Raw genomic sequence first — 23911 nt, forward strand, 5'->3', positions numbered from 1 at the left:
GAGGAGATGGCATCATCACAGGCAGCACGGGCAGCCAGGAGAGCAGCCAGGAGCAGAAGCAGCCTCGTGCCGGTTTCCATCAAAATCACCCTAGAGCCATTGGCTAAAAACTGATTCTAGGTCTACTTTTTGGTTTCAGCAGGCCTGGGGTGGGGCCCATGAATAATCCCTATTTTACCAGGACCCACGGATACTTCTGCTACGTCCCAAGGGCCGGCTTGGGAACCGGTCTTGCGGTAGAGAAGGCACCAGGCACTGGCCCCAGAAGGCCTCAGTTCAAGACCCAGCTGGGCGCCAGCTCTCAGGTCCAACTGTAAAATTTTCTGGAAAACACTGGGACCGAGTCCAGGACAAGGCAGGCTGGGACTTCTTTGCAGGCTGCAAACATATGTACAAATAGGGTAATATCCTTATGAGCTATGCACTAAATTTTAGGTATATATTTAAACATATATGTGTATATATACACACATGCATTCACATATACACATACACAAATACACACAAATACAGACTTCGGTCTATACATATGTATTTATATACACACGCATATTCACATATACATATGTGCATGTGTGTATGCTACACATGCACATATACATGCAGGCATGCATGCCTACACACACATATATTTCAGTTAATCCTCACACACACTCTACTCTAGTACCAATATTATCCCCATTTTCCTGATGAAGAACCCGAGGCATGGAGAGAATAAGAAACGTGCCTCCGCTCACAGAGCTAGTTAGTGGCAGAGGCAGAAACAAGACACGCTGGCTCCAGAGTTCCTGTTTGTACTCACTCCATTATAACAGATAACCCAAGAGGCTAAACAGAGCAGAGACTGCGAGTCATAAACTTCAAAAGCAACTTGTGCGCTGGGGTAGACTGTGTCCAGTGCTGCTTCCTCCAAGAATTCCTCCCATTTCTGTTCCTGCGTGTTGTTTCTCCCATTGAGAGCTGGAGTCGACTTCTCCTGCCCTTAAATCTGTGCTGGCCTGTGACTGCCTGACCAGTAGAAGGTGATGGAAGTGATGCCACGCTAGTTCTGCACCCAGCACTTGGGACGCTGGGCAGCTTTCATTTTAGGCACTTGGGATCCAGCCGCCATACTGTAAAGGTCAGGCTACACTACTGATGATGAGACCTCATGGAAAGAGAGAGGCCCCAGCCGCTGCAGTCAACCCCGCTGAGGTGCCAGACGTGTGAGTGAGGCTACCATGCGGCCTCAGCAGAGCTCCCCATAATTGCGGCCACACACTGCCTCCAAAAGACTCCAAGGGGAGCCAAAGAACCACCTGGCAGGACTCAGCCACGCTATAAGACTATGACAAAAGTAAACTGGCCTTGTTCTGAGCCACTAAGGTTTCAGGTGGTTTGTTGCATAGCAAATAGATAACCGTTTCATGTGCCTACGTGGCTTGCAGACAAGTATATAGTTTACAATAACCAACATCATTGGTTGAGCACTGCGCCAGGCAGTGTATTAAGTGCTTTACATTTATTGTCCTGTTCGGTCTTTATTGCCACCCATGTTGCAGGTATTAATATTATTTCCATTTTACCAACACAGAAACTGAAGCCCAGTACGTACACGTACACACACATACACACACACACACACACACACACACACAGAGACCATGGCCTAGCTAAGTTGACACATAAAAGTAACCATTACACTGCATATCCCCCGCTTGGTGCCAGGTAGCCCTGCAAACCTCCATGGACCCAACATCCCAGCCCACAGTCATGATTTACCATCATGGATCACACAATTTGCAAAATAAATGAGATCTGCCATCAGAGCCTGTCCAGGTAAACCGCAGGGTGTCTAAAGCATGTGACAAGAAGCTACCAGCCATGTTGAAGCCATTGAGGAATAAGCCTAGAGCATGAGGTCAACCAGAATGGCTGAAGTGGACCACTGGTGCTTCTATCAACAGGTGATAGGAATGAAGATGGCGGCCTGGAACTTCTACTGAAAAAGGAGGGAAGGAACCACGGTTGGTTCCAGGACCTGGCTTTACCCTCAACTGGCCATGTGGCCTTGGACCATGCTTCACCTCTCTGGGCCTCAGTTTCCCACATAAGCCTCCTGACCTCCAAAGGTCAAGTTCTTTCCCGGATTCTCTTTGGCTTCATCTTAAGCATAGGTCATTGCCATAGTATCGACTTTTGACTAGGGGAAAAGCCCAGCAAACTCCTCTTTGCCACTACAAAGAAACTGGGGGACCGAGTGCATCATTCACTGTGTGGAAACTGATGGAACCTCTAAAACCCAGGAACCGCCAAACCTGGGCTCTTCTCCTCCTATTGGTTAATATCACTGTGTTCTCACACCCCGCAGCTCCTCAGTTAACACAGTCTGGTGAGAGGTTATCACTCTCACCGGACTTTTGTTTCCTTACTCCCACCAAAGGCAGCTGCTTCCTTCACACTGGTATCAGTCAGGCCAGGAAGTTTCTTTTTCCCTGCAATCCATTGTATGCGGGAAGATCAGAGAGACCTGTCAAATGCAAGGACGGAACCAGTTGGGTACACGGAGATACCACTCCAGTCCTCCTGGTCGCTTGGCCAGTCCCCGGTGCTGGGGGCGCTATACTGACAGTGAGGACAAAAGGAGACTCGTCATGATAATTAATCAGGAGCATTATCATCATCCTAAAGAACCTCTCATCTGCTCCAAAGCCAGCTAGGAAGCTGATCTCACCCCTTCCTGTCTCATAAACCCACTGCCTCCAGTCCATCTAGGACCAATGGATGGAATATGTCTCCTGGGGGCAACCTGTCCAGGAAAACAAAGAGGTTCTGAAGAGCCTGTGTGGACGTCAGATGGGACTACCTCTTACTCATCTCACAGAAGAGAAAGCTAAGGCTAATGATAATACCAACATGTACATAGTCATTTAGTATACTCAAGGCCCTGTTCTAAATGCCTGGCATGTGCTGTGATAGGCAGAATAACAACCACCTGAAGATGCCCATGCCCTCATCCTTGAAAGCTGTGACCATGCTAGGTTACATGGTAAAGGGGAATTCAGGTTGCAGATGGAAATAAAGTTGCTAATGTGTTGACCCTAAAATAGGGAGATTATCCTCAACTATTTCTGTGGGCCCAATATAAGGAGAAGTGTCCTTAAAAACGGAAGAGGGAGGCAGAAGACAGAGTCAGTCAGAGAACGATGTGACTAAGGAAGAAAGGCACAGAGGAGATGTTATGTTGCTGGCTTTGAAGATGGAGGAGAGGCCATAAGCCAAGGTACGTGGGTGGCCTCTAGAAGCTGGAAAAGGCCAGGAGATAGATTCTCATCCAGAGCCTCCAGGAGGAATCAGCTACACGATCCTTGATTTTAGCCCAGTAAGACCTACGCTGGACTTCTAATCTATGGAACTGTAAGATAATAACTTTGTGTTGTTTTTAACCACTGAGTTTGTGCTAATCTGTTACAGCAGCAACAGAAGAATAATATATGAACCAACTCAATTAATTGATTATAATTCTTATAATAACCCTACGAGGTGGTATATTAGTCTACTATAGCTACAACAATGCCGTATCACACCCCACCCCAAACTCAGCAGCCTATGATAATGAGCATTAATTTCTCACTTACATGTCTGCCAGACAGCTCGTGGTCGGCTGATACAGGGAGGGTTTGTCTGAAGTTGGCTCCGGGCTACATATGGATTCTGACTCTGCTCCACGTTGCTCATCCCCTGTGGATCAGAGGCTACCAGAGGCACATTGTCATGATGAAAGGCACGCAGGAAAGCGAGCCCAACCACGTCCACACATCTCCCTCCTCCACTACAGTTACATTGCTAACATCCTATGGACTAAAGCAAGTCACCTGGCCAAGATCCAAACCACGGGGTGAAGAAGTGCATTCGCCCACCTTGAGGCCACGGGAAAGGCAGGAATGCATTAATTTTAGTACGGAGAGTGAAGAACTGGCACATACAGGCACCACTATCAGCATCCCATTCTATAGATGAGGAAACGAAGGCACAGAGTCATTAAGAAACTCATCCATGATCACATTGCTAATAAATAATGGAGCCAGGATCAGAACCCAGAATGTTGGTCAAGGACTTACACCTACTAGTTTGTGGACTAGGTCTCCACGGCTCTAAATGCCACGGTGTCTGGGGCAGGAGGGGGCAGCATCCAGGGGCTGTGGTGATTCCCAGGAGTAAGAGAAAGACACAGGGAGACGGAGGTCACCAATCAAAGATGCAGCCAAGTTGAGCTGTTCCTCTCCTCAGCGAGGCCCCACTTTCAGGTCCAGGCTGTGGCCCAAGGCAGGCTCTGTGACTTTCCAAGGATGATGTGTACAGCAAGTCCAGCATCCAGGATGAGTCAGCCATCCATGGCTGCTGCAGGGCCAAATATCCTTCTCTGTCTTAGAGCGAGCAAGATCTGCTGTTAGCGTGGGCCGTTTGCAAGAAGCCAGCACTTCTGTTTCTTTGAGAGCTGGAGGCTGTTTCTCTGGAGGCCAGAATGAGGTAAAAGTCCAGAAAGAAAATGATACACACATAAAGTGGAAGGAAAGGAGGCAGGGAGTAAGGCAGGACTGCTGGTGAGCACTGGAGAGAGGATGCAGGAAGGAAGGAGGATGAGGAGAGAGGAAAAGAGGGAAGTGATGCTCAGAACTAAACATCACAGAGAAATTTTATTTGAGGGCACCTAGCGGGGATTTCCTGGAGAGGGTCAGAAAGTCAAACTGACGATTCCGGGCCTGTCTGCGGCCTCTTTAGAAAGGCCACTGGGCGGGAAGGCCAGAGGCAGGAGGCAGCAGCCCCCACCGGTACTGTCTGAAGACTCAAGATGCTCTCGGAGGCCCTTCAATCACATGGCCTGGGCAGGCGGCTCACCAAAAGCCCCCCACATTTAGCCCTGCAACTGGAAGTCAGTGGAAACTCCAACTTAAGGTAATGACACACTAAGGGTAGAAGACAAGTGAGAGAACACTTGAAGACCACCCTCTTCCATGTCCTACAGCACCTGATCCTGTCCCTTCTTGTCAACCCAAGACAAGGTCATCCCTCCTGGGGAGTCTCCTCCTTTCCAGCTACCTTTACCTGAAAGGGGGTGTCATGTACTCCACCCCAAAACGAGAAACCCTCTAAGAGGGTGCAGCAGATGACACTTCCTGAGCACACACTATGACCTCTCAGCTCACCCCACAGATTTTCCTCTACTATCACGTGGGGTGAAGAGCACTGCTCTCATTCTCAGCTAAGAACACTGAGGCTCAGCAAAGTTAAGGAGTTTGCCCATGGTCACCCAGTTAGTGAATAGGGAGTCCAGATTGCAATCCAGGTCTGCTGGATTCCTCAGTCCAGGTCCCTTCTTCTATACCATGCTGCTGGCCCTGTACCCAGTGCAGAAACTGCAGCAAGAACCTCCCTGAGAGATGGAATAGTGACCCTTTGATTCATGCACCTCTGGGGTGGTCACCAGGAAGCACTAGATGGCCCTGGCAGAGGGCTTAAGAGTATGGACCCTGGAGCCACTGTGTGGTTTTGGATCCTGGTTTTACCGTCTACTAGATGGGAGAGCTAGGCCACGTTACTTAAGCTCTCTGTGCCTTGGTTTCCTCATCTGTAAAATAAAGGTACTAACAGTATCTACACATGAAGAGGGTGTTACGTGGATTAAATGGTTTGGTAGAAATGCAGCACTTAGAACGGAGCCTGCCACATGGTCAGCGTGATAACAGGTCTAACTGCGGGAGACAAAACTGACTTCATCCTCGCCCTTATGGGATTCCAACCTAGTGGAGGAAGCCGGATGTGAAACAAACACAAATGTATCACGATAGATCATGCTATGAAGGAAAAGCAGAGTACAATGGGAGAAAATAACGGGAGAGCAAAAGCGTAAGAAAGCGCTCACCTTGAAAAAATGGAGGGAATGAACATTCCAAGTAGAGAAATAATACATGCAAAGGCCCTGAGGTGGGAGAGAAGGGGATAGCTTTCTATCACTCGGCCCAGCGGATTTTGTTTTTTATCCCAAGAGCAGAATGGGAAGGCTTGGGTATGTTTGCCGGGGCAGCACAATTTGATTCCAATTTCAGAAAGATCACACTGGCTGCTGAGTGGAGAAAGGATTGCAAAGGGGCAAGACTAGATCCAGGGAGTCGAATCTGGAAGCTGTTGCCATGATCTAGGCAGGAGACAAGGGTGACTTGGACAAGAGTGTTGGTGGTGGAGGGAAAATAATCTCAGCTGAAGCCCCAGACGCCCGAGGCTCATGGGGAGAGAATCCACAAGTTGGTCAAGGTGGTCAGCTGGCTGGTTCTCACCCACTGTCCCGGCCACGGACAAGCCGCCATGACTGCTCAAGGCACCATCATGATCAGCCAGCTGGGAATGTTCTAGAACATCTCTCTTGGTGGACTTTACCTAACAGGGCTTTGTGTAGGTCCACGCGAACAAATGTTGGTGACCTCAGAGCTTACGCCCCTTGGCAGGAAGGGCAGCCATGGCAGAGGCAGCAGGAGACATCTGCAGATTGAATGTTCTATAACCTGATAAGGCCACTCGTGGCCTCTTGAGAGGGAACTCCATCCTCTTTGATCTGAGGGAATGGGGGCATGCATCTGAAGGGAGGCATCCTTTCCTTGGGCATAGAACTCCCCCCAAACCCCCAAACACACCAGATTCTGAGCTACCTATGGGTAGGGGCCCATGTCTTTCTAGGTCTGCCGTCCAGACCTGGCACACACTCTCAGCAGGATGACCATCTCACTGGAGGACTGGCTCCGTGAGGACAGTTTCCATCTCACATCTCTTTATAACTCCCATGCCAAGCACAGACCTAATATATCATGTGCACTCAATCAAATTTGATTCAGTGACGGAACAAATTCCATTCCCTTGGAGTCAACTTCTCAATCACCAGATCAATGGTTCTTGCGGCCAAGCTGAGAACCATACACCACAGTCCCTGCCCTAAAGGAATCCACATCATGCTGAGAGGCCAGACAGAGGCAGAAAGAGAGGAGGTCCATTCCTGCTGCCCAGACATGAGGCATTCTGAGTCATTTAAACAGAGGAAGATGACTTCCAGCAGAAGAACCCAAAGGGAAAGCAAATGATGGAATGGACCTTGAGCACAGGTGGGATTTGGATAATCAGAGGAGTGGCTAATTAGAGAGACAGAAGCCCCCACTCACAGAGTACCTGCCACGAGCCAAGCTCCCAGTTGGAGCCTTCAGGCAGGTTCTTCTCACAGGAACCCTGGCGCAGGAGCTAGCAGCCCATGTCACAGTTGAGAAAATTGAGGCTCAGAGTGGTAAAGTGACTTGCCCAGGGTCACAGAGCCCGCAGCTAGTGGAGCTGGGGTAGAAGCCAGACCTGTCTGTGGCCAGAGCCCACGGACCCCTCAGCATTCAAAGGAGGAGAAACGATGAGATCAAAGCACAAAAGTCAACAAAAGACAATGGCAGGTTCAAAAGCGAGACCTGCTTGCCAGGACAGACACCCCACACGAGAGGTTCAAAGGTGACCAGGATGGACTCACCGGCGGGCTCACATGGAGGTGGGCCTTAAGTGCCATGCAAAGAGGTCTGACTGTATTTGAGCTGGAGAGGGACATGGTCAGAGCTGTGCTTCCAGAATTTGGACTTGGCCATTGGAAAATGAGGTGAGAGACAGGAAGACTCAATGTGCCCAACACAAGGGACTGGAGAGGAGGGGGAGAGATGGAAGGACACAGAAAGTGGGGCCAACAGGAAGGAAGCAGAGGCAGAACCGCTGGCTGGAAGGGAGAAACCACTTCTCCTTCCCTTTCTGATGATAGCAAGATTATTACTTGAGAGCAGGGCTGGACAGGGCAGGACTTCCCAAAAACCAGGAGGGGAAGGGCCCTGAGTATGTGTCCCCAACAGAGGTTGCAGCCTGCAAATCATGTGGTCAAGTCTGACCTCCTCTGCCCACACTGGAGCCTCCTGTGCAGTGAGCTCTGGCCTCAGACAGGCCCTCGGGGACCCAGCAGTGCCCCGTCCTCCAGGATCTCACGGAAAAAGAGGTACAGAAATCAATGAGACCCAAAGGACAGGCGGTGAGAGATGCCAAGAAAAGTGGTGTCACCCCCATACTATGGATGAAGAAACCGAGGCACAAAGAGGTTAAACAACTTGTGATATCATACAGCGAGTGTGTGCCCAACTCAGGATTCAAACACGGGGCCTCTGTATAGACTTTGCCTGTATCAGCTAGGAACCCAGCAGGGAAGAAGCAGAAGAATAAATACCCTGACCTCACTCCTTCCCTGCCCTCCCGTCCCGCCAGTGCCTCCCAAACAGAAGCGAGAGGGTGCAGGAGCCCCATGGGGCATCCATCCTGGGGCATCCACACAGGTCGGCCTCCTGGGCACAGAGCAGGGTGGAAAAGGACAGGGAGACCTGGATGGGGACATGGAGGTTACCCGGCACCTCGCCATTCCCACAGCCAAGACTCTGGCGGGTACCCGGCCTCAGCTGCCTCCACTCTGCAGAGCCACAGGGCAGATGCCCCAGGCCTCGGCTCTGCAGCATGGGGCCACCTGCCTCTCTGTACCAGGGCAAGGCCCCACACATGCAAGCGCTCTGCCTCCATCCCAAGATGCCCCAGCATCATCACCCTCCCTCCTTCCTTCCTCATTCACACTCCCTCCCCTGCCCTGCCTCTACCATATACAGAAATTTCAAAATGGCCTTCTTCTGACAAGACAGGCTATTGAGAGCAGCTGTCTGAAGAGATGAGGGCCGGCTGATGCCCACTGCAGCCCACGCTGCCCACTCCTGGGCCCTGGCCCGCCCCCTGACCCTCCCTGCCAGCCCTGCACATTGAGGCCTGGCTGCCGGTAAAAAGAAAGGACTGCTATCTCTGATTCCGCAGGGCCTCTGATAAGAAATGTCATCCCTTGCTGGGTAATATTACCCGCCCGATAAGAATCTCTATCAAGCTCAAACATATGGCTGGCTACAGAACACAGAGCCCGGCGGGGCAGGATAATTTATTTGCTTAAGCTGAAAGCCCTGGGCGGCCCAGAGCAATGCACTGAATAAAAGAGTCAGAGCCAAATTAGAACCTATTCTGACTTGAGTTGGTATTTTTCCCCCAGGAAGGATGAGCACGTGAGAACAATGGGGTGGGGGCCCTCCTAGCTTGTCTCCCTACGCAATAAGCAATTTCACCTCCGTCTTTCCTCAAAGGGCACTCACTTCTGTGATCACATTTAATCCTCATGACAACCTCAAGAGGAGCATTTTTAGCCTCCTTTTACAGCTCAGGAAATGGAGATTCAGCAAGGTTAAGTCACATGGCCAAGGTCACACAGGCAGCCCCACCAGAGCCTGGACTCAGACCCCACGGGTCTGACTCACCAGCGTGCTGTCAGATCAGGAGTCTGATCCCAACCGCTGGGTGGCTGGGCTCATACAACTAAATTATTCAATGAAGTCAGACCTGCCTGACTTAACTGACGGTGTCAGCTACATAGTATCATCTCAAAGGTCCATCTCAGGCCTCTCCTCCGTCTCCTGGTGTCTCTGTAACCTGGGGAATAATGAGGAAGCCTTGCACAGCACAGAAACTCAAGGAGGGAAGGGGAAGCCAGGGACAGTACCCAGGAGGGGGGAAGGGACTTCCAGAGTTCCGCCCCAGCCTCACGTGTTTGAGGAGTAGCAGGAAGAAGGAAGTTGTGGAAAGAAATGCCCCACTCTGTTCATTCATTCATGCCTTCAGACACTGACAGAAAGGCTATGACGTGCCTGGCTCTGGGCTTGGCCCGGGCAATATCACTGCAAACGCACAGCCCAGGTCCTGCCCTCTTGGAACATGCTGACTCCTGGACTTCCAGGTCAGCAAAGAGGCAGGAACAACAGAACGTGTTAAGTGTGGGTGCAGGAAGTACAGGGAGCCAATCTGGGAGAAGTTGGCTGTGCACACTCTCTACATGGTTCTATGGCCTTCTTTTTTCAAATCAACCTTGTTAAGGTTGACGTTGCTTTTTGATAGTTAATATAGCTTCATGATCGTTCCATAAAGCCACTAGTTCTCTTTAACAGCTGTATGGTATTCCATTTTACAGATGTATCACAATTTTGTCCACCAACCAGCAACTGAGGAGCATTTAAATCACGTCTCATCAGGAGAAATGAATAGGTGGAGCACAGAGGATTTTTAGGGCAGTGAAACTATGATATTGTAAAGATGGATACATGTCATTATACACATGTCACAGAATGTACAACACCAAGAGTGGATCCTAACGTAAACTATGGACTTTGGGTGATAACGACATGTCAAGGTAGATTTGTCAATTGTAACAAACTTACTGTGTAGGATGTTGATGGTGGGGAAGGCTGTGCAAACGTGGGGACAGGGGCTGTATGGGAACTCTCTGCACTTTCCACTCAATTTTTCTGTGAACCTAAAACTGCTCTAAAAAATAAAGTCTATTTAATAATCTTTTAAAAATTCAATTGTTCACAGGAGTGCGAGTTTAGCTCTGGAATCTCAATTCTACCCTGTTTTCTATGGACCACTTTTTCCCCTGAGTTTGGGTCATGCTCTTCTGTTTCTTTACATGTCCAGTAATCTATCACTGGATTAAAAACTAGGCATTGTGTGTCAATCAGTCAGTCAATCAACCAATTGTGTCTCATTGTTGGCTATTTCAAACAACGTTAAGATGAAGATCCACTGCACGTCAGTCACAACTATGCACCCATTTCTGTAGGATAAATTCTTAGAATTCACCTAGCATCTTTTAAACCTGACTTTCCTGCCCTCTTCACTTTGCAGTTGCAAAAAGTCTCAACGCTGCACCTTCACTTTTCAGTTGCAAAAAATGTCTCAGCGCTGCACCCTGACAGGCTGGTGGCCCCCGCGTGCCCACCCCCTTCGGACCTGGCAGGCTCTCCTAAAAGGGAGACTCCTACTCCTTGGTGAGCAGCTGCTGTCATTTCCACAAGAGCACATGAGGAAACAAACATTTTTCCCTTCTGGTCACCAAGAAACCACTCCTCCCGCCCCTGCCTCCTCTGGCCCAGGGTGGCTTAGTTCAGGAATCAAGCCAAACGCTAAGCGAGATGTCCACCTCTCTTCACCCAGGCCATTCCCAGAGCTGGTCAGCTTTCTTCTTTTTCTTCTGGGCCCCGAGGTGTTGAAGAATGCAGAGAGCCCCAGGCTGGAGAGGCAAATCTCCAGGGAGATCCGGACTCCTCTAAAATCACAGCACGGCCGAGGAAAGCACAGTAAATGTCCATGATGCAATTTGGAGCCCAAGGCACCTTGAGGGAAAGCATCCATTACAAAGAGAAAACCCTCTGATAGAAGATAAAGAGAACGTGTTACTGTGCCTGAAATACTGTGGAACCTAAGGTCAAAGAGGTCATCCTACATGTGAGAGGTGGCCATCCACTGAAAACACTGTGGTGGACGCTGAGAAGGAGAACATACACGAGTAAGCCACAGCCCACTCCTCGAGGAACTTGTAATCCACTGGAGGATACTGCAGAAAATGCTGTGATCCGTGTGGTCACAGATGGAGGGACCAAGAGCTTTGGGAACAAAGAGGAAGTCGTCAATGGCTATTCCTGCATGAGTTAGAGAAGAGGTCAGTTGAGCTAGGTATTGAGGAGTAGGGGTTCACCAGGCAGAGAAGGGGGTACAGTAACAGCGTATGTACCACGGAAAGTGGAAACACAGCCTGCCAGCAGACAGGCTGTAAACGGCATCCCTCACGTGCTGTGCTAAGGAGTCTGCCTTTCCCCTACAGATGCGATGGGGAGGCACAGAGGCTCCTGGGCAGCCGGGTGACATGATCTATGCCGCAGCATCACCATGAAGGACCCACTGGTGAGAGCAAATTCCCAGCCATGGAGGAAGCAGTATACCAAGGTTCCCACAGACATCGTGGTTGAAACTGTGGCCACCAGGGCCAACCCTCTGTCATCAAATCTCAGCTCTGCCCCTCCAGCTTGAGCAAGCTGCTTATCTACTCCATGGACAGTCTTCTCATCTGTGAAATGGGGGTGATATCTGCAGAGGCCTCTTAGCGCTAGGGTGTGGACTGGGACTTGGATGAGTTAATATATGTCAGGTCCTGAGGACAGCGCCCAGCACAGAACAGGGGCGCACCACACGACGGCTTTGGGGACCACTCCCGTCTCCCTTGTGCCCTGGCTTCCTCCATCTGCACAGCAGTTCTTCTGCAACAAGAGCTGCCGTGACTCTGAGCAAAGGTGAGCACAGGTGAGCCCAGGTGCGCTTGAGGAGGGCCGACACTATGGTCTGAAACAGAGTTTGGGCATTCCTAGTTTCCTGTCAGCTCCCAACATCCCTGATACAGGGAAGATCTAAGATGGTGGTTCTCAGTGCTGCTGCACAAGAGATCACCTGCGGAGATGTTATGACCCCAAAGCCCAGGCCCCACTCCTGACGAAGTCAGAATCTTTGCGAGTTGGGTGCCAGCAGCAAGATTTTTCAATTCCTCAGGGGATTCCAATGTTAAATCCAGTTTGAGGACAGCTGACCTGAGAGCCAAATTCAACAGGAGAGGGAGACGGTAGAAGGGACAGTGCGCCACCCTGAGCTGTGGCATCTGAAGCCACCGGCTCTCCAGGCCTTCGTGTCCTCACCCTCGGGGCGGGTATGGGATGCTGGGACCCCTTACGCCTTAAGGGGCAGCTGGGATGTCACAGAGCTACCAGACTGGAAAGCGCCCTCGGTCATTAAAATCATGACATACTCCTCAAACCTATTCTGGAAATAGAGAAGGGTGTAGCAAACCAATGGACACACCACGTAGGAATTAGTGGAAAAAGCACTAGTTAGGGGCAGAGAGGTAGTAGTGGTCCTGGGCTCTCTACTAACCCGCCACATTACTAGTAGTCCCATCCCCTTTGAGCCTCAGTTTCTTCAACGGTCGACTAGGGATAAGAACTGAGTGACTATCAGACAAGGTGACTGTGAGGTACAAGCACGAAGAAAGACGGAGGTCACACTATGAAGAGTCCGGCTAATGTAAAGCATCTTTATTTAACATGTTTTCCAGGTCCTCACTGAGCATGAAAAGCTCTGGAGAGAGAGATGCCCCCCGAACCGCTACTGTCACTGAGGGAAGGGAGGAGACGAGGAGCAGGGCTGCCACAGGCAAGTTTTCTTCAGGGCAGACTAGAAGGGAGCTGGCAGGGACCCAGTGGGGGTCAGCGATAGGACAGGAGGGCAGGGTGTGGCCCAGGGCTGTCCCGTGGAGACGTTAAGATAGGAAATGTTATCTGGGAACAATGGAACGACCGGACCGTTGTCCTGGCCTGAATCTGACAAGAGGGGATAAGACTCCAGGAAACACAGCCCCTAACCACTGGCCAGAGCGGGCTCCACAAACCACTGGGCCACTTATGCATTCATTCACCCATTCACTCATGTGTCCTCCAATAAGTGTACACCAACCACGCACCAAGAGTTGTGGTAGAAGGCGGGGACGCTGACATGAAGAAGGCTCGTCTGCACCCTCAGGAGGGACAAAGATCAGGAAGACAAACAAAGAAGTAACATTTAGTACACTATGTGCTAAAATAGAATCATAATAGTGATCATCATCATCATAAAAGAGCCACCACTCACTGATGGCCAACTGTGCACCCGGCAGCATGCTTCGTATTTTATATTTAACATCTCAAAACCTCAAGGGTCCCCTCCAAAGAAGGGTGCTCACTCCACTTTACAGATGTGGAAACTGAGGCTCAGAGACGCTGATTACTCGACACAGATCACACAGCCAAAAGGAGGCTGGGCTCATGTTTGAATCCAGGGAAGTGCTGCTTCGATGCTTGGGCCCCTTCCCCACGGCTCACTGCTGTAATCTGGAGGATCACAAGGTATCCCCCGCAGCCACGTACCACTGACATACACAGTCCCCTCGTTCGGAGAAAACAGTTTAAAAACCATAACAAGCAAACAAGAAAAAAAAAAAGGCATGGCAAACAGCCTATACTTATTGCTCAACAAATGCTTATGAGTCAGAACCCAAATATAATAGCATCTGAAAGCCGAGCAGAGGGGCGAGGCATTGGGACCTAATGGGCCTGGGTTCGAATTTCGGCCTCAGTATTTACACCTTCCTGAACCTCGGTGTCCTCATCTAAAATATGGGACAGTAACACCTATCAGAGGACAGATGGGATGAGGTCCAGATAACAGTAACAATCTCCGTCCTTCGGGATCCCTGCAGCCCTGCCTAGGGCTTGGGGGGTCCACAACAGCAAATGAGAGAAACCAGCACGTTTCAGAAGCTGCCATAAGTCTGGAAATGGGCACCACGCGAGGAAACCGATGTTTCTACAGAAGCCTGGTTCTCCTCGGATTGGGCAGCCCTCTAGGACGGAGCATGAAGCCATTTTAATCTGGGCGCAGCCACTGCCCACAGGCCTGGGTGCCCCCCATGTAACCCCCTCAGAACAGTTTCTCTCCTTTGAGAGTTAGCGCTCACTGCATAACAAGGATTAGTCAGAAAAGCTGGGGGACAGCCAAACGGGGTGTCCTGGGGCAGGGGCAGTAGTTGCCAGCGTTATCATTATTTTATTTAACATCCACTGAGTCCTCCCAGTGTTTCAGGCACTGTGCTTAGTTTTGTTTTGTTCTTTAGTCTTACTAGCCAGGAGGTGTTAATGGTTTAAATTAGAAAATAGCTCTGGGTCCAGATCTGCCAACTATGAGTACCGGGGTGATCTTGAGCAAGTTACTTTACCTCTCTGGGCCTGAGTCACGGCCTGGAGGTCATCTTTAAAATAGAGACTCCTCGGTTCAACAAATACTTACTAGGCACCTACCCACGTTCCAAGGAATAAAGCATTAAACAAAATTAACAGAAATCTCTCCATTTGTGGGGCTCAAGAGGGGTGGGGGTGGCAGAGAGTCAACAAACAAATAAACAAGTGGGTCAGATGGTGATAAGGCTGTAGAGACCAATAAAGAGAGAACGGGAGTTGGGGGCATGAGGTGGGGACTATTTATACAGAATGGCCAGGAAAGGCCTCTCCAATAAGGAGACGTTTGATCTGTGTGTGTGTGTGTGTGTGTGTGTGGTATTTACTGAGTACTTACCATGCACCAGGCACTGTTCCAGGGTGAGGTTAGGTGTTTCATGTGGAATAACTCACTTTACCCTCTCTGACATCCCTAGGAGGAAGTCAGTGATACTGCCCCCGTTTCACACAGAACAAGACTGAGACACGCAGTTTAAATGACTTGTTGGGGTGACTGAGGCAGTTAAGGACCAAGCCAGTGGTTGGACCCTGAAGCCCAGGCTCTGAACCACTGCACACTGATTCTTCCATTCCTAGAGAAATGCTCTAGGAATTCGGCGGTGAGTGATGCTCTGTAGGTCAGTACCACAACCACTGTCAAGCCGCCCACAAGAAAAGAAGCAAACAGTATGGAGGACGGAAGGAGAGCGAAGCACAGGCCCAGCTCCTGGCACAAGACGTACGTTTTAAATCGATTTGGAAAACAAAGGAACGTTGACCGTAGGGTCTTCTCCATCTCTGTGCCTGTCTCTGGTACACACGCCACCTTCACTCCTTTTTATTCATCTTTACTTAATGTCCTCAAAGAAAGCAGACCAAGGTTCTGTCTCCATTTCAGACTGACTCCTAATTGGAAACTTTGTTCAAGGTTCTGCTCTCTCTCATCCTAAAGGAAAACCTATCCCACCCAGGCCCCTGACAGCACCTCGCCCTTTCTCATGGCCAACATTCCAGAGCCAGTGTTTTTCTGCTCAAGCCACAGCCTCTGACAATGGGAGAAAGGGGAGAGTGGGTAGCCGATGAAGACCCAGGAAGGTCCCAGGAAGCAGGCATGGTAATGGTCCAAAGGCCAACTCCTCCTTTCAAAGATCAACACCTGCCTCGGAGATCCTCACACTCCAAAAGGCCAGAAAGAGCTCCTTTAAGAAGACTGTTGAGGAACCTGCTTCCAGGGACTCACATCACGTGTTTCTTCTCTGGCTTCCCATTGGTTGGAGCTCCTGGAGCAAGGCCTCTGGGCTCCGCCCCACACATGTAGCACCTGTAGGGATAGCACGTCTGATGAATGCATCCATAGATGGATGGATGCAAGGGAAGGAGAAAAGGAAGGAGAGAGGGAGGGAGGGAAAGAAGGAGGTGTGGCATGTAGGGTGAGTAAAATAAATTCTATGACATGACATTAGGGGAAGTAGAAATAAAGGGGGAAAATGGAAAAAAGCAAAATGTCCACTAATGCAGAATGGTTGGAAAAATTATGGAATACTATACAGCAGTTAAAAAGAATGAGATGTGTGTACACACACACACACACACACACACACACACAGAAGATTTACAAGATACATGGTTGAGCGAAAAATAAATATGTGGAAATATTTGATTCCCTCCAGCTCTGAATGCCACAGAGTCCACGGAGCCAGAGACAAGGCTTGTGGCTGGATCTGGGGATAAGTCCCAAGGAGATGAGCTGAACTGAGTCCACTGCCTCAGGCTGACAATGCCACCCACAAGGAAAGAAGGCCATGCCCTCTCTGCAGGTCTCTAGGCAACAGCGATCTTGTGACCTGGCTTCCAGTCTGGCTTTGCTCACCCAGTTCCTTGAAAATACTTTACTGATTTCAAGACAAAATAAATCAAATGAGCTTCCCTCCACCTCCACCTCCTGGCCCCCAGCCTGTGATAAACCATGAAGAACAACACAGTGGCACTGAGTTGCAAACTGAAGACCTAGGGGTTCTAACCCGCTGCAGGTTTAACCCACAGGATGTTTTAAATATTTCTGAATTCATTGCCCACATCTAAAATTCAGGAAATTTCATTACAATATGAAGTCCAAAAATTTATTTGACAGCACTGATCTCACACAACACAACAAGCTAGCTGGATGCTGAGGCAGGGCTGGCCCTTTATTCAGGGCACGCACCCTCCCACTGGCCACAGTCTCACCCTTCTGAGACCACCTAGACCAAACTCATCACAAATGAAGACACTGCTGCTCAGAGAGGTGAGGAGACTTTCTCAAGGTCACACAGCAGACCAGGGACAGGATGGGAACCAGAACTCAGTATTCCTCACAAAGACCTATGACCCATCTACCTGCCAGGGTGTACCTCTTCTCATTTAGAATCAATCACAACCTTAGAAAGTGGATGACCCATTTGACAATTAGCTAGAACAAGGCTCCTGGGGTCATCCTGAGTCCAGAGCAAAATCCAACTTAGGCAGAAGTGATGCCTCACACAGCACAGTGACCCAAACACTTGGCACCATCATTCGCCCAGGCCTGGTCATCAGGACAACCCTTGCTCAATGTTATTGTTTGCTTCATGGTTTCCACATACAGAAACAATACTTCCCTAAAAATCAATTGTCCCCAGCAACCCACCTACACAGTTCTTGGAAAATATGGGTTAAACATTCTGCTTCACAAAGAAAATAAGGAACAGAGTGGGTGAGGGAGATTCATCACCACGGTCCTGTACTTTTCATTATTCACACCAAACGTTTTTCAAGTTACTAAGTTCAAATGAGCCTGTCTCCTGGGGCTACAGAACTATTTTTACCAATGCTTGCCAGTAAGGAGGTTCCACATGTTCTAATAAATGGGATTACTTGGTATCAAAAGATGCTAAATGGTTTCAAGAGGCTAGAGGTTAGGGGAATGGAAAATGGCCTGGAAGGAAGATGCCAGAATAATTGGTTTCTGACATAGGAGAAGGAACGGCTGATACCATTCTGCTGCCCAGAACTCTGGAGAGGCTGAGACACAGGAATTGCAAAACATGAGTCAAATAAATAGGTGGCCCCACTGGGATCATTTCCCAAACTTCGAGAACAAATAAGGAGACAGATGGCTCTGGTTTTAAGAAGAGGCAGCATGCAGTAATGGGGGATGCCTGGCACAGAGTAAGTGTTCAGTAAATATTACACATACACACAGACACACACCTGGTTTCTGAATCTCTCAACTTGCCTTGGATAGCCCAACGGACTGCTTCTCTCTCTCCAAACTCGCCCTTTTGGTGATCACACCCAGTCTCGAGGCTTAAATAACATGGCTCTCAAATATGTACCCAAATATTTATTGCTCCTTTAGTCCATCTATTTAGTCAGGGTTCTCCAGAAAAACAGAAACAGAACCCATAGGATATATATGGGGGGCGGGGAGAGAGAGAGAGAGATTTTAAGGAATTGGCTCACACAGTTGTGGAGGCTGGCCAGTCCACTCTCTGCAGGGTAGACGAGGAGGCTGGAGACCCAGTGAAGAGCTGATGTTGCAGCTCAAGGCTGAAGGCAGTCTGCAGGCAGAATTCTCACTTCCTCAGGAAACTTCAGTCTTTTTCTCTTAATGCCTTCAACTGGTTGGAGGAGGCCCACCCACACTATGGAGAGTCAAGTGCTTTACCCAAAGTCTACTGCTGGAAATGTTAATCTCATCAAAACATAGCTTCGATATCTGAAGTAGTGTTTGGCCAAATGTCTGGATACTGTGGCCTAGCCAAGTTGGCACATAAAATTCACCTTCACACTCCAGATTCCTGTATCCAGCTGCTTCCTGAACATCTCTATTTGGATATCTGACAGACATCTCAACGATAACGATTCCACCCCTACCCATAAAACAAAAAAACATCCCTGCTCCCCTGGCTGATCCCCATATGAATAAACAGAAACTTCCTTCTCTATTTCCTTCAGTTAAAACCTGGGGATCACCCCTTTTCAGATACCACGTATCCAATTCTCCCTTCCCAATATATTAATATCTGATCACTTCTCACAATGTCTTCTGCTACCACCCGGTCAGGCCAACATCATCCCTTCCCTGGATTTCTGCAGTACCCTGGGTTACTGCAACAGCCTCCTAACTGGTCTGTCTGCCTCCACCTATGCCACTTTCAATCCATTTTCAGTACAGCAGCCAGAATGATTGGTTAAAACACTAGTCACATCTACTTAGAAGCCTCCAACAGCCCCATCTCAACAGAGAAAGAACCAACATCCCTACCATGACCCCCTCTGAACCATTTCATCCTTGAATCTTCCCTGCTCTTTGTGGCTAGACCACCTTTCCCCTTGGGGGGTGACTGCCCATTTCCCAGTGCCCAGATGGGGCATTTTCTGAAGCCCAGCCAGCACCCACTGAGGCCTTATAAGCCAAGCAGTGACCATGAAGACATTAGGGCATTAATCTGAGGAGAATGGGGGTGGGAGGGGGCACTGAAGGGTATTAACTAAAGGAGAGGAGGGCACAGGCTGGGATTTGTGTCTTTGAAAGACTCCCCAAGGCAGCTGGTGTGGACTGTTCTCCAAATTGTATTGTAAAAGGAGAAGAATTAGGTAGTGGCCAGGTAAGGAGAGGTGGGAGGAGGGAGGAAGGGGGTAAGGAGGAGAGGTGGGAACCTGTGCAGGTGCTCAGCATCCTTCAAGAGCACACCGCCAAGCAGCTACCATTTCACACACTCACGACTTGCGGAATCCAGGAAACAAAGACAGAAAGAAGACCTGGTGTGTGACTGTGGTAGAAGGAGGGAAGCTTCCCGGCGGCCAAGGGGAGGGGCAGACACAGGGTGCCAAGCAGACACTTGGCAAGGGGGTTGATTCTCCCTCCCCAGACTCCTGTGTCCCTTCTCTTCCCTCTGACAGGACCTGAGCACAAAGGCTCACACGCTACAAGGTCCCTTCTGTGTTCTAAGCTTTGGCTGAAGACTTTCAGAGAGGGAGAGAGGAACTGCCCTCTTTCCTCCTGCAGAACATTAAGTCAGTCACAGGGCACTTCGTCTATCAGGCCAGGTTCAAGGTCCCCGCAGAGCCTCCTCTGACCGCGCCTCATGAGAACGGCCCTCATCACTTCTCAGAAACGCCCCTTGATGAGCAGGACACAGCCTACTACAGAGCATGCTCTTCCAAGTAATAAAGGACTTTGTCCCCAATGAAGCAACTAATGGAGCTGGGCCCTGTCAATGAACACATGGAATGTTCCTGAAGGGGGCCAAGCCAGGACTGAGCAGGCGTACAGGGCCGGCAGGAGGGCCACCTGATTATTTACAGGGTCCTGTAATTCCAGACACCACCTCCCTCTTAGCACTTACTACCTCCGGAAATTCGATTCTTTCTTTCTCAGCCTCCTGCTTGTCCTGTGTGTGCCCCATTCGGCTGATCAGCACAGTGGCAGCGTGTGCTCCTCATCGCAGCACCCTCACACCCAGGGAAATGGCAGCATGCAGCAAGCACTGAATAAATATGTGTTGAATAATAACGCTGCTCATGGCCAAATGGGGAGAAGACAGCTTGGAGGCTGATGGAGAAGAGACGGTTCAAAGAAATCTTCTTCCATGGACATTTGACCCAAATCCTTGATTTCAAATGGTGAATTCAAAGTTTATACCAGTGATTCCAACTGGGTCTCAGGATTCCTCAATGGGGGTCTTCAGGCTATTTTTCAACTGGTGAAGACATCTACCAGAAACTGCACCTTGCTTTTCAGGCCACAGATGGCACCTAAAGTATCAAGCTTCTTTGCCTGATACTCGCCTGAATGAAATCGACTTGGCCTGGTAACACGGATCAGAAACCCCAACTGGCAGATTTGTTTTTTTGTGTGTGAGGAAGATCAGCCCTGAGCTAACATCCATGCCAATCCTCCTCTTTCTGCTGAGGAAGACGGGCCCTGGGCTAACATCTGTGCCTATCTTCCTCCACTTTATATGGGACGCCGCCACAGCATGGCCCCACAAGCGGTGCATTGGTGCGCGCCCGGGATCTGAACCCAGGCCGCCAGCAGCGGAGCGCGCGCACTGAAACCGCTATGCCACGGGGCCAGCCCCTGGCAGATATTTTTAAGTAAGAAAGTGGAGAAATGAATGCTTCACAAATGACATTTATTCAGTTGAAAAACTTTCTTGCAAGGAGGAAGAACCAATTAAAGGGATTTCTGGAGTTGCAAATGTTGGGACTCGCTAGTCTAAACTACAGTGGTTCCTAACGGATGATGATTTGGGCCCTGCCCCCAGGGGACACTTGGCAATGTCTGGAGGCATTTTTGATGGCCGCTACCGGGGAGGTGGTGCTACTGGCATCCTTGTGTAGGGGCCAGGGACGCTGCTAAACAGACTACAATGCGCAGGACGGGTCCCCCAAGTGTCACTCATGCCGAGGTTGTCAAACACTGGACTCTAAAGCAGTCCAAGGAAGAAGGGGCTTAAGTGTTGATTTACCTCTAAAGTCTCACATTAACACCTAGCCGTCACTACATAAGATGTGAGCTCCCACCGTGATCTGGCCCTGCCTTCCTCTCTGAACCCATCTGTAGCCCCCTCTCCCCCTGCCCTGGCCTTCTTTCTGCGGCCTGACAGCACCAAGCTCCTTTCCTCTACAATGCCTTTGTAGATGCTGCCCTGCTTGGGAGAGAAGCCTTGCCCCCTGCTCCTTGCTGTTCAGGTGCTTCTGTAACATGGCGGCTCTGACGAGAAGCTGAACCCAGCGTTCTCTTTCCTAGCACTCTGTTTTTTCATCAGAAGTTGTAATTATTTGACCTGTTTATTCCCATGTGCCAGCCTCTCCACCGCATGAGAGACTTTAAAATCGCTGAGGGCAAGGATTATAGCAGCCTTTTATACCCTTGTATTCCAGAGCCAGACACAAGCCTGGGTTCAGAGTAGGCACCCGAGGAGTATTTTTCATATGCCTGATTGAATGCATGACAGGCTGTTGTAGGATCAGAAGGGATGATGAATCGGAAGGGCCTTGTCCAGGTCCCACGGGAAAAGTACGTCGTCTGGCAGTGGTCCTCGGGCGGATCGTGCTGGTGGTCGGGAGGAGCTAGAGGAACTGTTTTTGCTTTGGGCTCTGTTACGGGTTGAATGTGTCCCCCAAATGACACATGGAAATCCTAACTCCCAATACCTGTGAATTTGACCTTATTTGGAAATAAGGTCTTTGCAGATGTAATCAAGTTAAGATGAGGTCATATGGATTATAATACTGGACACCAATACTGGTGTCCTTATAAGGAGAGGGAGATGCAGAGAAGGCAACGTGAGGATGGAGGCAGAGACTGGAGTAATGCAGCCACAAGCCAAGGACCCTAAGGATTGCTGGTGACACCAGAAACTGGAAAGATCCTCACTCTACAGGCCTCAGAGGCAGCATGGCCCTGCCAACACTTTGATTTTGGATTTCTGGCTCCCAGAACTGTAACAGAATAAATTTCTGCTCTTTTAAACCACTCAGTTTGTGGTCCCTGGGAAACTCATCCAAGCTCTAACACCTCGACAGGATCCTTTGGAAGAAACGTGAGAGGAGGAGTCAGCCAGGATCCCTCTACTAAAAGCCCTTCTTGTAAAGTAATGAGGCTGCCCCTCACCCCCTGGCTGAACCACCTTTACCTTACCCATGACCCTAAGGACCGACGTCCACAGACTCTAGTGCCACTTAAAAATCGAGAATGAATACACGGCCCATATGTGGTTCTCAGTAAATACCGCTGGATGACTGATGGACTAATCAATTAGTAAGAAGGGTGAGAACAGCAAAAGCACTCGGAGTTAATCAGCCATTACCTCCACGTTTACCATCAGCAGGGATGTTCAGATGGACACCTAAGAAAACCCCAACTGTGCTGTGTGCCTCCATGGACCTGCTCATTCGCTCTCCATCCAGGGGGCATCAGGGCAGCTGCAGGGGGTCTGAGTACCTCTGAGTACCAGGTGGTGGGTGTCATGGTGGAGAAGGATGGGGAGCAGTCAGCTCCGTAACATTTTACACTGTGTGTTCACATCCATGATCCATTCATGACCTCATTTAACGATAGAAACACAGAGGACCAGAGACTATTCTCACATTTTCAAGTTGAAGGAACTAAGCTCTGAGAGGTTCAGAGGTTGCTCAGGTTCCCGTAGTGAGGAGAGGAGAGTGACAGCTTCAAAACCAAGTCTTCCCACTCCAGGCCGACGTTCCTTTTCTCCTGGACGGCACAGAGCAGGCAGGATGCGTGACGGCAGCTGCCTCCGTGATGGCAGTGATGGCCTCATGTGCTGTCACAACCGCATGACCACAACGTGAAGGAAACAAAGCAAGAAAAACAAATCTCACCCATATTTCCCATCACACCAGCATAAAAACCTGAAATTCCCAGAGCTGCCTTCTAGAAGTCATTTGTGTACACACATATTTTCACATTGTGCTCATAGGAGATTATGTGCTTTGCTTGTGTCACTCGGTATGTTATTTCAAGGATCTACAAATGCTCATTTGGCATTTATTCAACCAATTTTATTTTGCACCTGTAATATGCCAGGCACCTTGCTGGGCAGTTGAGACAAAATGGTGAGCAAAATGGACATTGTCTCCACCAAATAAGTAGGAGACACAGACATTAATTAATTAATCAAGCAGTTAAATTATTAGAAACTACAGTAAGTTGTATAAAGGAAAAGAACAGAGAAAAGAGCTTCTACTTCAAAATGATAATCTTAAGGGTCTCATAAAGTTGTACCAGCTAGACACATCCTAGTTTATTTAACCATTCTCCATTTCAACTTTTGATTATCACACAGTTACCCTGAAATATTTGGAAGTGAAATACGATGTCTACAATTTACTTGGAAATATTTTAGGAAAAAAAAAGATGAAGTAAATCAGGAGAATGTTTACAATTGTTAAGACCAGGTCATGGGTATGTGGGTGCTTATTATACTCTGCTCTCTACTTTCCTGGATGTTTGAAATTTTCCATAATCAAAAGTAAAAAAAAAAAAAAATCAGGATTTAATAGACATTTTCACAAAATCATTTTTTTTCTCCCCATCTCCTTAGGATAAAGCTGAGAAATGAGGTGACAGAGTGAAAATACGGACACTATCAAGGCTATTTTTGCATATAATG

General features: G+C 49.2%; 1 long non-coding RNA gene across 17 annotated transcripts in view; it reads right to left on the bottom strand.

The window, feature by feature from the left end:
- LOC106801885 (uncharacterized) overlaps positions 1–23911 on the bottom strand; it is a 242556-nt gene that overhangs the window by 18370 nt on the left and 200275 nt on the right. The window contains exon 5 of one of the 17 annotated variants that reach the window (XR_015555957.1): positions 3618–3734. The exons of the other annotated variants lie outside the window; for them this stretch is intronic. This is a non-coding gene — a long non-coding RNA (uncharacterized LOC106801885). The remainder of the gene's footprint in view (positions 1–3617; positions 3735–23911) is intronic. 17 annotated transcript variants of the gene reach the window in all.

Source organism: Ceratotherium simum, chromosome 23 (assembly GCF_057802395.1).
Source record: "Ceratotherium simum simum isolate JZ-2026a chromosome 23, ASM5780239v1, whole genome shotgun sequence".
NCBI lineage: Eukaryota > Metazoa > Chordata > Mammalia > Perissodactyla > Rhinocerotidae > Ceratotherium > Ceratotherium simum.